At 38.3% G+C, this 10,970-nt stretch overlaps 1 pseudogene; it reads left to right on the top strand.

Moving 5' to 3' along the window:
- The first annotated feature begins 699 nt into the window (after positions 1-699).
- On the top strand, positions 700-2,016 carry LOC124501273 (DNA polymerase beta-like; annotated as a pseudogene).
- Positions 2,017-10,970: the final 8,954 nt, after the last annotated feature.

Raw genomic sequence — 10,970 nt, 5'->3', positions numbered from 1 at the left:
AAGGAGAAAGTTGCGGGGCGCCTGGGTGGCGCAGTCGGTTAAGCGTCCGACTTCAGCCAGGTCACGATCTCGCGGTCTGTGGGTTCGAGCCCCGCGTGGGGCTCTGGGCTGATGGCTCAGAGCCTGGAGCCTGTTTCCGATTCTGTGTCTCCCTCTCTCTCTGCCCCTCCCCCGTTCATGCTCTGTCTCTCTCTGTCTCAAAAATAAATAAAGGTTGAAAAAAAAATTTTTTAAAAATAATAAAATAAAAAAAAAAAGGAGAAAGTTGGGGGCACTTGGGTGGCTCAGTTGGTTGAGTGGATGACTTTGACTCAGGTCATGATCTTGCAATTCATGAGTTCACATCCCACATGGGCTTGCTGCTGTCAGTGCAAAGCCCACTTCAGATCCTCTGTCCCCCTCTCTCTCTGCGCCTCGCCCACTTGTGCTCTCTCTCTCAAAAATAAAACATTTTTTAAAGAAAAAGTTGGACCTTATAAAAAGCAGAAATTGGTATTCAGTGGTGTTATCATTAATACTTGTCTATTTTGATCAATAACAAGGATATGCACAGTGTTTAGAGGCAGCCATTGTTCAGTAGGTTACTCTGGCTTCTCCAGAGCTGGGTTGGTCCTGCCCCAACTCCACAAGTCCTTCAAGCCTGGTGGAGGAGACCAGTCCCTGGCTCTGAGCACTCAGTGGTCCTTGGGGCAAGCCACCATGAGCAAATGAAAGGCACCACAGGAGATGCTTAGTGGTGGAGTCACCAACATGCTCACAGAATTTACAGACTTTGAGAAGAAGGTGAACCAGGCCATCCATAAGTACAATGCTTACTGAAAAGTAGCATCTGTGATAGCAAATATCCGTACAAAGTAAAGAGTGGAGCAGAAGCTAAGAAATTGCCTGAAGTAGTAACAAAAATTGCTGACAAGATTGATATGTTTTAGTGACTGAAAAATTGTAAAAGCTGGAGAAGATTCAGTAGGATGATACGAGTTCATCTATCAATTTACTGACTTGGGTTGGTGGCATTGGTCCATCTGCTGCAAGGAAGTTTATAGATGAAAGAATTTACATTAGAAGGTCTCGGAAAAAAAATGAAAATTAGTTGAACCATGATCAGTGAATTGGCCTGAAATATTTTGAGGAGTTTGAGAAAAGAATTTATCCTGAAGAGATGTTACAAAAGCAAGACATTGTACTATTTGAAGTTTAAGAAGTGGATTCTGAGGGGTGCCTGGGTGGCTCAGTCAGTTAAGCATCTGACTCTTGATTTTGGCTCAGGTCATGATCTCATGGCTTGTGAGTGCACTGACAGTGCAGAACCTGCTTGGGATTCTCTCTCACTCTCTCTCTCTCTCTCTCTCTCTCTCTCTCTCTCTCTCTCTCTCTGTGTGTGTGTGTGTGTGTGTGTGTGTGTATGTCTATCCTTTGCCTGCTTGCACTCTCAAGAAAAAAAAAAGTGGATCCTGAATATGTTATAAGAGTCTGTGGCAGTTTCAGAAGAGGTGAAGAGTTCATTGATGATATGGATGTCCTTCTGACCCATCCAGGCTTTACCTCTGAATCAACCAAACAGCCAAAGCTGTTACATTGTGTTATGGAGCAGTTATAGAAGGTCCATTTTATTACAAGTACTCTGTCAAAAGGTAAAACAAAGTTCATGAGTGTTTTCTAGCTTCCCAGTAAAAATGATGAAAAGGAGTATGGATACAGGAGAATTGATACAAGGTTGATACCCAAGGATCAATATTACTGTGATGTTCTCTGTTTCACTGGGAGTGATATTTTCAATAAGAATAGGAGAACTCATGCCCTAGAGAAGGGCTCTTCAATCAATGAATACACAGTCTGTCTCTGGGGAGTCACTGGAGCTGCTGGAGAGCCTCTATCAGTAGATAGTGAGGCATCTTTAACTACATCCAGTGGAAATACAAAGCACCCAAGGATCAAAGTGAATGGTCCTATTCTTCATCCCAGGCACAGCTCAGTTCAACAGGAATCTTGATTTCCTTCTTAACCTTTGGTATGTAAGGGTCTCTGGTGTTTTTAAATGATTGTTTCTTCTTCATGCTATAGCTTGCACTGTACTCAATAAAGCGTCTTGTACTATTAAAAAAAAAAAAGACCATGTACAGTGTTTCATCCGCCATCATGCAGGTGCCAGTTAGTAACCACCATTTCCCTTCATAGGTCAGGTTTCCCATGAAACAGACTCTGAGTTGAAGTACACGTGGCTTGTTGGAGAATGAAGAAATTCGGGTGGGCAGACAGAGAGGTAGAACTATCATGGAGTCACCACCGTGCTCTCAGACAATCCCACCTTGACCCTTGAGAAGGCCTTTTGAGATGCCTTCTCAATGGAGTTGAGTGGACATAGACTGTGGACCTCCATATGTGGCAGCCATCCCTTGCTTGTGGGTTGCTTTCAGAGAAGGAGTAGGGCCTGGGTGAGGCAGCTTCCTTCAGTTGAAGAAAATTTTTAGCTAGGAACCAGACTGAGGGAGGTCAGCAGTCATTGGTCTCTGTAGCTGGTGAAAGGAGTTTCTCAGTCCCAAAGATGAGTGGTCTCTTGGAGGCTCATCCCAGCATCTGATACTATTTACCTGTTGTACCAGTTGACTCTACTTGCTTTGTATATTGGCTCAGTCTGAGAACAGCTGCCCCAGGACTGTGGTGGTTCTGCCCTCCTAGGCTGTATAAAGAAGTAGAAGATGAGTTGGATGAACTATACCCCTCACCTCTTGGAGCTTACACCCTGATGTTTGTGATCTCTTCCCTCACTCTACCATCCAAAATTTCTTCACCTGTTGTTCCTGCCTCTGCTGGGCTTTGTGACTTGCCTTGGGACATAAGCTCTGACCACCCAGGCATTTTCAGTCCATGGCCACTGCACTGCTCCCTTTACCATCATCATTGGACAAAGAAATGTCAAGAGCTGTCCTCTGGGAATCACCTGGAATCCTGAGTGATACACCACAGTACTTGCCACCCATTGTCTTAAGATTGTCTTACTTCTATTTTTTCCTAACACTGGTATGCATATATAGGATATTTATGCTCCCTGCTCTTTACATAATGAACGTGGGCAAAAGACCATAGTTACTTTATGTGGAACTTTCACGGGAGAAACATTTGAGGATTCCTCCCATGATATGTTTCTCTTATGTGAATGAGAAGATTGTTGTTGTAAATAGCTAGGTTCTCAATTTCTTGGAAGCAACTGTGATGGCAGACAGCAAAAACTGGGGCACTGTCACCTGTCACATGAGAGAAGTGGTTTTTTCTCATTTTTATATCATCTTTATCCAGAATTAATGTTGGAACTAGCTGGGAAAGATTCAAGCACTGTCTCACATTGTGAGATATGTAATATTAATTTTTTTAAAATCCTCTGTTTTACGTGCTAAATTATCTATCTTAAGCTATCCTAGGACTCCAAAGCGACATAGGTACTCAGGCTCAGATACCGGTAATAAACATGAACATTAATTCCATATTATATATTATATTTAATTCCATATTGTATATATTTTAAAGAGAACTATCTATCAAGGCCCCAATATCACTAGCATGAAGGGAAAAGAAATGTGATCCAAACAACTCAAATATTTTGTTCTTTATGTTTTTACCTTCTCTGGATTTGAGAAGTATATTCTACCTTGTAAACCCACAAAGCCTTAGAGGATAACTCTAAGTGATTGGTTTATCACTCTGTCATGTTGGCAAAGTTTATTTCCAAACGTTAACAAGAAGGCACATGATTACATGTTGCAATAAATAGGAAATATGTTCCCTAGTGAAAATGAAACATCTTTGTATATACTACCCTAATCATTTCTCTCAAGGCTCCTTACAGCATTTTATCAATCTTAAGTTTAAAACCAGTGATGAGTCTCAGTCCTGTTCCTTACATGTAGTTGAATAGTTTCTCTCTTTTTAATATTTTTTTTTAAATTTTTTTTCAACGTTTATTTATTTTTGGGACAGAGAGAGACAGAGCATGAACGGGGGAGGGGCAGAGAGAGAGGGAGACACAGAATCGGAAACAGGCTCCAGGCTCTGAGCCATCAGCCCAGAGCCTGACGCGGGGCTTGAACTCACAGACCGCGAGATCGTGACCTGGCTGAAGTCGGACGCTTAACCGACTGCGCCACCCAGGCGCCCCTCTCTTTTTAATATTTATTTATTTTTGACAGAGAGATAGAGCAAATGAGGGGCAGAGAGAGAGAGGGAGACAGAGGATCCAAAGTGGGCTCTGTGCTGACAGTAGAGAGCCTAGTGTGGGACTTGTACTCACGAACCGTGAGATCATGACCTGAGCCGAAGTCGGATGCCTAATCCACTGAGCCACCCAAGTGCCCCAAATAGCTTATTTTTCCTATGAGGAGCCACTTTTATGTTTACCTTACTGAATGCAAATTATAAACAAAGTGCATTCCAAAATATCCTTCGTTAATCAGACATTTCATGCTCAGAACATATTTGCCTAAGGGTCAAAGTTGTATTTAATGCTTTTATAAATCAATTTTTCAAGACCTATTTTCTCACATGGCTAATGATGTAAACATAACCGCAACATCATATATAAATTGTACTATTTAAAAAACATTTTGTGGGGCGCCTGGGTGGCGCAGTCGGTTAGGCGTCCGACTTCAGCCAGGTCACGATCTCGCGGTCCGGGAGTTCGAGCCCCGCGTCAGGCTCTGGGCTGATGGCTCGGAGCCTGGAGCCTGTTTCTGATTCTGTGTCTCCCTCTCTCTCTGCCCCTCCCCCGTTCATGCTCTGTCTCTCTCTGTCCCAAAAATAAATAAAAACGTTGAAAAAAAAATAAAAAATAATAAACATTTTGTGAGCCAAGTTTTAAATTATGTGAACTAAATTTTGTGGTCTAATTCCAGTGCTGAGCTATTATAATACTGTGTTTCTTAGGAAAAATGCATTTTGAATTTCAAACAAACCTTGTCACGAAAAACAAACAAGCAATACACATCCTTTTTTCATGCCTTCCTTCCCTCACTTCTTTCATTTTCCCACTCTCTTCCTTGAAATCCTTCTCTTTCTTCCTTCTTTAAATAATTATTGAGATTGAATTATGTGTTTGGTCCTGTGCCAGGCTCTAGAGGTACACAAATGAGAGGAGCTACCCTTCCCTTAAAGAGCTCGCAGTGGTAAGCTAGGCAAAAACATATGTAGGTAGCAAGTGTGCGATTGAACCCCTGCAATACAGTGTGCTAAGCATAATGGCAAGAAGATACATTTATATATATTTGTTTCTTTTTGTTAAATATGACTAATAGAACATTTAAAATTACATATATAGTCCACATTTTGTTTCTACTGAACAGAACTGAACTAGAATATGGACTTTTTAAAAATGTTTATGTATCTATTGCTCTTAAAAAAATAAATCCAAGTTAGTTAACATATAGTGTAATAATAATTTCAGGAATAGAATTTAGTGATTCATCACTTACATATAACACCCACTGCTCATCCCAATAAGTACCCTCCTTATTGCCCATCACCCATTTAGCCCATCCCCCCACACAGCAGCCATCCAGCAACCCTCTGTATTAAGTTAGTTCTCTGTATTTAAGAGACTCTTATGTTTGTTTCCCTCTCTGTTTTTATATTATTTTTGCTTCACTTCCCTTATGTTCATCTGTTTTGTATCTTAAATTCTACGTGAGAGAAATCATATATTTGTCTTTACCTGACTGATGTATTTCAGTTAGCATAATACACTCTAGTTCCATCCATTGTTGTTGCAAATGGAAAGATCTCATTCTTTTTGATTGTTGAGTAATATTCCATGGTATATATACACTACATCTTTTTTATCCATTCATCAGTCAATGGACATTTGAGGTATATCCATACTTTGTCTATTGTCAATGCACATTGTAAACATTGGGGTGCATATGCCCCTTCAAATCAGCACTCCTATATCCTTTGGATAGATATCTATTAGTGCAATTGCTGGGTCATAGTCCAGTTCTATACTTAATTTTTTGAAGAACGTCCATATTTTTTCCAGAGTGGCTGCACCAGTTTGCATTCCCACCAGCAGTGCAAAAGGGCTCCTCTTTCTCCACATCCTCGCCAACATCTGTTGTTGCCTGACTTGTTAATGTGAGCCATTCTGACAGGTGTGAGGTGGTATCTCATTGTGGTTTTGATTTGGATTTCCCTGATGGTGAGTGATGTTGAGCATTTTTTCATGTGTCGGTTGGCCATCTAGATGTCTTTGGAGAAGTGTCTATTCATGTCTTTTTCCCATTTCTTCACTGGATTATTTGTTTTTTGGGTGTTGAGTTTGAGAAGTTCTTTATAGATTTTGGATACTAACCCTTTATCCGATATGTCATTTGCAAATTTCTTTTCCCATTCCACCAGTTGCCTTTTAGTTTTGCTGGTTGTTTCCTTCACTGTGCAGAAGCTTTTAATCTTGATGAGGTCCTAATAGTTAAATTTTGCTTTTGTTTACCATGCCTCCAGAGACATGTCAAGTAAGAAGTTGCCGTGGCTGAGGTCGGAGAGGTTGTTGCCTGTTTTCTCCTCTAGGATTTTGATGGCTTTCTGCCTTACATTTAGGTCTTTCATGCATTTTGAGTTTATTTTGTGTATGATGTAAGTAGGTGGTCACCATTCATTCTTCTGAATGTTGTCCAGTTTTCCTACCACCATTTGCTGAAGAGATGGTGTTTTTTCCATTGGATATCCTTTACTGCATTGTCAAAGATTAGTTGGCCATACATTTTTGTGGGTCCATCTCTGGGTTGTCTGTTGTGTTCCATTGATCTATGTGTCTGTTCTTGTGCTACTATCATACTGTCTTGATGATTACAGATTCATAATACAGCTTGAATGTCCAGAATTATGATGCTTACAGCTTTGGTTTTCTTTTTCAGAATTGCTTTGACTATCCAGGGTCTTTTTTGGTTCCATACAAATGTTAGGATTGTTTGTTCTAGCTTTGAGAAGAATGCTGGTGCAATTTTGATTGGGGATGCATTGAATATGTAGATTGCTTTGGGTAGTATCAACATTTTAACAACATTTGTTCTTCCAATCCATGAACATGGAATGTTTTTCCATTTGTATGTGTGTGTGCTGTCTTCAATTACTTTCATAAACTTTGTATAGTTTTCAGTGTATATATTTTTCACCTCTTCATTGGGTTTATTCCAGGTATTTTATGTTTTTCAGTGCAGTTATAAATGGGATCAATTCCTTGATTTCTCTTTCTGCTGCTTCATTATTGATGTATAGAAATGCAACTGATTTCTGTATATTGATTTTATATTCTGCAACTTTCCTGAATTCACAGATCAGTTGCAGCAGCTTTTTGGTGGAGTCTTTTGGGTTTTCCACATAAAGTATCATGTCATCTGTGAAGAGTGTACGTTTGACGTCCTCCTCGACACTTTGCATGCCTTTTGTTTCTTTGTGTTGTCTTATTTCTGAGGCTAGGACTTCCAACACTATGTTGAATAACAGTGGTCAGAGTGGACATCCTTGTCATGTTCCTGACCTTAGGGGGAAAACTCTGTTTTTCCCCATTGAGGATGCTATTAGCAGTGGGTCTTTCATATATGGCCTTTATGATCTTGAGGTATGATCTTTTTATCCCAACTTTCTTTAGGGTTTTTATAAAGAAAGGATGCTGTATTTTGCCAAATGCTTTTTCAGCACCTATTGAGAGGGTCATGTGGCTCTTATCCTTTCTTTTATTATGTGATGTATCACATTCATTGATTTGTGGATTTTGAACCAGCCCTATATCCCAGGAATAAGTCCCACTTGATTGTGGTGAATAATTATTTAAATGTTGTATTTGGTTTGCTAGTATCTTGTTGAGAATTTTTGCATACATGTTCTTTAGGGAAATTGGTCTGTAACTCTCCTTTTTGTGGGGTTTTGTCTGGTTTTGGAATCAATGTAATGTTGGCCTTGTAGAATGAGTCTGGAAGTTTTCTTTCCATTTCTTTCTCTTCTTTCTTTCTTTTCTTTCTTTCTTTCTTTCTTTCTTTCTTTCTTTTCTTTTCTTTTTCTTTCTTTTTTTTTTTTTTGAACATCTTCAAAAGAATAGATGTTAAGTCTTCTTTAAATATTTGTAGAATTCCCCTGGAAAGCAATCTGGCCCTGGTCTCTTGTTTTTTGGTAGATTTTTGATTACTTATTCAATTTCTTTACTGGCAATGGGTCTTCTCAAATTTTCTATTTCTTCCTGTTTCATTGTGGTCGTTTATATATCTCTGGGAATGTGTCACTTTCTTTCACACTGCCCAATTTGTTGGCATATAGTTGCTCATAATATTCTCTTATAATTGTTTGTATTCCTGCAGTGTTGGAATTCATAATCTCCTTTTTCATTCGTGATTTTTTTTTATTTGGGTCCTTTCCTTTTTCTTTTTGATGAATCTGATTAGGGGTTTATCAGGTTTGTTAATTCTTTAAAAATCCAGCTCCTATTTTTTTTTTGTTTGTTTATTTTGTTTTCTTTTTGTTTTTAGATATCATTGATTTTTGCTCCAATCTTTATTATTTCCCTTCTTCTGTTTTTGGGCTTTGTTTGCTGTTCTTTTTCCAGCTCTTTTAGGTGTACTCTTAGATTGTGTATTTCAGATCTTTCTTCCTTTAGGGAGGCTTGGATTGCTATAATTTCCCTCTTATGACTGCCCTTGCTTCATCCCAGAGGTTTGGGGATGTTGTGTTTTCATTTTCACTGTTTTCCATGTACTTTTTAATTTTCTCTTTAATTTCTTGGTTGGCTCATTCATTCTTTAATAGGATGTTCTTTAATATCCAAGCATTCATGATCTTTCCAAACTTTTTCTTGTGGTTGATTTTGAGTTTCATAGTGTTGTGGTCTTAAAATATGCAAGGCACGATCTCGATCTTTTTGTCCTTGTTGAGGGCTGATTTGTGTCCCAGTATGTGATCTGTTCTGGAGAATGTCCCGTGTGCCCTTGACAAGAATGTGTATTCTGTTGCTTTGGGATGAAACATTCTGAATATATCTGGTAAGTCCATCTGGTCCAGTGTGTCATTCAAAGCCATTGCTACCTTATTGATTTTCGGCTTAGATGATCTGTCTGTTGCTGTAAGTGGGGTGTTGAAGTCTCCTACTATCATGATATTATTAGAAATGAGTTTCTTTACGTTTATGATTAATTGATTTCTATATTTGGGTTCTTTCATATTGGGGCATTAATATTTGCAATTGTTAGATCTTGGCAGATAGACCCCTTAATTATGATATAACACCCTTCTTCATCTCTTGTTACAGTCTTTATTTTAAAATCTAGTTTGTCTGACATAAATATGGCTACTCCCACTTTCTTTTGATGACCATTAGCATGATAGATGTTTCTCCATCCACTTACTTACAATTTGCAGGTGTTTTGAGGTCTAATATGAGTCTCTTGTAAGCAGTATATAGATGAGTCTTGTTTTCTTATTCATTCTGATACCATATATCTTTTTATTAGGATCTAGTTCATTGACATTTAGAGTGAATACTGAAATATATGATTTTAGTGCCATTGTGTTGTCTGTTGAATTGGTGTTTCCGGTGATGTTCTCTGGTCCTTTCTAGTCTATGTTGTTTTTGTTCTTTTTTTGTTTTGCTTTGTCTTTTTTCTGCTCAAATGTCCCCGTTTAAAATTTCTTGCAGGGCTTGCTTAGTGTTCCCAAACTCCTATAGTTTTTGTGTGTCTGGAAAACTCTTCATCTCTTTTTCTATTTTGAATAACTGCCTTGCTGGATAATGAATTCTTGGCTGCATATTTTTCTGATTCAGTACATTTATTTGTATCCTGACATTCCTTTCTGGCCTGCCAAGTTTCTGTGGATAGGTGGTCTGCTGTGAACCTGATCTGTCTTTTCAAGGTTAAGGACTTTTTTATTTCCCTTGCTGCTTTCAATATTCTTGCCTTATCTGTGTATTTTCTGAATTTGACTATGATATGCCTTGTTCATGGTCAGTGTTTGTTGAATCTAAATGGAGTTCTCTGTGCTCGTGGATTTTCATGTCTGTGTCCTTCCACTGGATAGGAAAGTTTTCCACTATAATTTGCTCATACTAACCTTCTGCCCTTTTTTCTCTCTTCATCTTCTGGGATTTCTATGATTCAGATGTTCTTTTTAATAAGTCACTGAGTACTCTAAGTCTCACATCATGATCTTTTGCTTTTGTTTCCCTCTTTTTTTTCCAATATATGAAGTTTATTGTCAAATTGGTTTCCATACAACACCCAGTGCTCATCCCAAAAGGTGCCCTCCTCAATACCCATCACCCACCCTCCCCTCCCTCCCACCCCCATCAACCCTCAGTTTGTTCTCAGTTTTTAAGAGTCTCTTATGCTTTGGCTCTCTACCTCTCTAACCTCTTTAATGTTTCCCTCTTTTATACAGCTCCATTATTCTCCGTAAGTTTATTTTCTAAATCGCTGATTCACTGGTCTGCTTCATTCATCCTTGGGGTCATGGCATACATTCAAGATTTCATCTTGGTTATAGAATTTTTAATTTTGTCCTGACTGGATTTTCTTTTATCTCCACAGAAAGGGATTCTATGCTTTTTTTTCTACCCTGACTAGCATTCTTATTATTATGGTTCTAAATTCTAGTTCAGACATCTTGATTGTATCTGTGTTGATCAAGCCCTTGGCTGTGATTTCTTCCTGTTCCTTTTTTGGGGATTAAATTCCTTCATTTTGTCATTTTGTAGGAAGAAAAAAATAATAATAAAATAAAAAATTAAAATTAAAAAATTAAAAAGAAAACAAAAAATCAAATAAAGAAAGCTAGATCCTTGGTGCATTTTTGGTCTGCTTGTTGAAGGAAGCTAGACAGAACACAGAAAAGGAAAAGATAAAATAAAGTAAGAAAAATATTTAAAAATTTAAAAAAATTATATAATACAATAGAATAAAATGAAATAAAATGAAATAAAATTAAAAATTAAAAAAAGAAAGTAA

The sequence above is a fragment of the Lynx rufus genome, unplaced genomic scaffold (assembly GCF_022079265.1).
Source record: "Lynx rufus isolate CCGP_SWC_20201006 ecotype Redwood Valley unplaced genomic scaffold, mLynRuf1.p SCAF_7, whole genome shotgun sequence".
Classification (NCBI taxonomy): Eukaryota; Metazoa; Chordata; class Mammalia; order Carnivora; family Felidae; genus Lynx; species Lynx rufus.
The sequence above is the reverse complement of the archived record's forward strand: the minus strand, read 5'-3'. Positions and strand labels throughout refer to the sequence as shown.